This window comes from Notothenia coriiceps, unplaced genomic scaffold (genome assembly GCF_000735185.1).
Source record: "Notothenia coriiceps isolate Sejong01 unplaced genomic scaffold, NC01 NC01_scaffold00002846, whole genome shotgun sequence".
Lineage (NCBI taxonomy): Eukaryota > Metazoa > Chordata > Actinopteri > Perciformes > Nototheniidae > Notothenia > Notothenia coriiceps.
Genome location: NW_011335547.1, coordinates 336,546 through 339,358, shown reverse-complemented (window position 1 = coordinate 339,358; position 2,813 = coordinate 336,546). Strand labels below are relative to the sequence as shown.

General features: G+C 39.7%; 1 protein-coding gene across 1 annotated transcript in view; it reads left to right on the top strand.

Annotated features, from left to right (window-relative positions):
• Positions 1 to 345: 345 nt before the first annotated feature.
• shc3 (SHC (Src homology 2 domain containing) transforming protein 3) overlaps positions 346 to 2,813 on the top strand; it is a 29,706-nt gene continuing 27,238 nt past the window's right edge. Inside the window, exons 1-2 of the mRNA XM_010766007.1 lie at positions 346 to 938; positions 1,047 to 1,165. The gene's annotated coding sequence lies outside the window, so the exon portion shown is untranslated. The remainder of the gene's footprint in view (positions 939 to 1,046; positions 1,166 to 2,813) is intronic.

Genomic DNA, 2,813 nt, shown 5'->3' with positions numbered 1-2,813 from the left:
GTGTAAATGTCAATGTGATAAAATGAATACACATCTATTTAGAGACTTTGGAATAGATCTTCTACTAGAAACGGTAGAAGGAGCTTCTAACTGTTATGCATCTCATCTGGCCGTCAGGTTGCTCAGTGTTTCTGTGAACTTTTTTTTCTCCATTCTGTTAAGCCCACTGATTCTCGCTCATTACATTTTTTTTGTTATCTTTGGCCTGTCTGTTTGTCGTGCCACCACTTTGGTCCAGATTGATTAGCACAAGCTTTTTGTACAGACATCTATTTTTCTGATGAATAATCCTCTGTTTTCACGATCCCTTGATTTATTTCTGCCTTTACAAGGCTAAGGGTTTCATTTCTCGACAATTACTGGATGGATTCCCATGATGGTTTGGTACATTCATGGCCCCCTCATGATGCATTGTAATATTTAATGGTACTCTTTCATCTAGAACCAACATATCACATTTAAATGTATACTAATTTCTCCAAAATGAACAAAAAAAGCAAAAGTAATGACATCCGGATCAGACATGGTAAAAATGACACGTAAAATCAGCATGTTTCGGGCATCGTAACATTCAGAAAGCAAGCTCAAAGCACGGCTGTGTCACATTTTTTATAAAACACATATAAGAACAACCCACATTTACCAAACTCATTACAAATAAAAAACACACTAATGCCTTTGCTATGCAGAGTGCTATGGGTGTGATAGCGCTGTTGCTAAGGAGGCTAATAACACCAGACAAAGACCAAATAAAACCGAGATGTTGATCCATGTTTTTGTCTCTCTGCAGGTTGACGTGTCTGTCTACCTGCCTGGACCTGGTGAAGCGCTGCTGCCTGCTCTACAAAGACCTCATGTCTTTCTCACACATCTTCCAACCAATCAGGACGCTGCTTTACAAACATCTTTCAGCCCAAGCGTTACCAGAGCCTTTGAAGGTTGGTGTCATACTTGTTTTGAAATAGCAAGATCTATCTTTTTCAATTTTTCTCTCAACATATCATATTGTCAGTTTTTTCTCACTTATAACACTTGTGTTGTTGCAGGAGCTCCACAGTGAGATCCTGGAGATCATCAGCGGTGTTCCTGCGGCCCACAGTCGGCTGGTTTTAGAGAAGAAGAAGCCCATTCCTCTGAAGCTGCTCACACCCAAGATTGTTGAAATGTAAGTGTGAAATGAGTACAAACGTTTTCATTTGTGTTGAAATGATTTCCAAAAGCTGACCTGCTAACTGCGCCTCTGTTTTAAAGGTCTCCTATTATGCTATTTTTAGGCACATATTGTGGGTCTTAGATTACATTTCATGTCACTTGTTAGACGTTTTTATCCAAAGCGACTTACATACTCAATACTGTGGACAATCCCACCAGGAGCAATTTGGGGTGAAGTGTCTTGCCCAGGGACACAACAACATGCTGACTGCAGTGGGGTTTGAACCTGTGACCCCCTGATCCCAACACCAAGGCTCTATCCACTGCGCCACACGCCTCCTTAGATATATAGAAATATATAAAGAAACATGTCTATGATGTGTTTAGCTCAAAATACTAAACAGATCATGCATTTTAGACATCCCTCATATCCCTCTATTTCAGCCCTGTTAGAGAAATGCTGATTCTGGGTCCTTAGCTTGAAAAAAAAAAAGAGGGGGGGGAGCTTGTGCCTGCTCAGAATTCTACCGGCAGATACAACTAAATGCTGCCGTGATTAAACACCATATCATGTTCCAAACCACATCAATTATTTCTGAAACAGTATAGAGAACCGCAGTGACGCGTCCTAAAACCCGGAAGTAAACTCCTTCCGGTTCCTTCGACAAAAATGCAATGCAATTTCTCCATAGGATTTTGTAAAATAGCTGGAAATAAGGTCTGTGGTTGACACACTTTTAAGAAACGGATCACGCTTTGTTCAGCCGGATAATATCCACATGTCTACCCTACTTTTATAATTTTCTAATCATAAATCTAGTCGCCAGAAGCAAAATGCTAACGTTATGCTATAAACGAACTACAACCGGGTCGCTGCTTCAACGTCACGCCGACTTAAGATCCATATTCAAAAATACAGATTCTAAATTGTACAAGTTGAAGCTTTTGTTTTAACAGTTTGCAAGAGCGCAGGTACTTGCTTTCAAGCAGAACAGGGCAAACAAACTTAGCGGGAGTGTTTACGTGTTCGGTGTAATGATGTAAAACGGCCTGGACAACTTCTGTAGTCTTATTCAGCCACATGTTAACAACCATCGTTTTTCAGACATTTAAACTCTTCAGAAATCACCAGTGGGTCACTGCTGATGTATTTAATGTCGTAGAACAAAACGTGATCTGTCTCTTCAATTTGTGTCAACCACAGACCTTATTTGGAGCTATTTTCCAAAATCCTATGGAGAAATTGCATTGCTTTTTGTCAAAGGAACCGGAAGTGGTAAAAATGGTAACTTACCAGAAGTATCTGGCAAGAAAATATCTCCATGGAGAAAAGCCATGACTGTGAGAACAGCAANGAGGAGCTCTGTAAGGAAATCTGAAGGAAGAGGCAGATTTTTTCCGGTTGTGTATTTTCAAATTCTAGCGCACTCGAGCTGGTTTCTCCATTCTTACCTACCCTACCTTTAACTCTTTTTAGGGTGCAGCTATATGTTTTATTTATTTCAAAGTGGGCACATTTTGATTATATATTTGTTTCCTTCAAATGTGCAGAGGACTCCCCAAGTGCTGTGTTTAATTTATTTGGAAGTAGGCCTGTGTATTATTTTTAATGTTCCTTATAGGAGTTCTTTGTTTCTTATTAGAGGTTAACAGTTTTATAT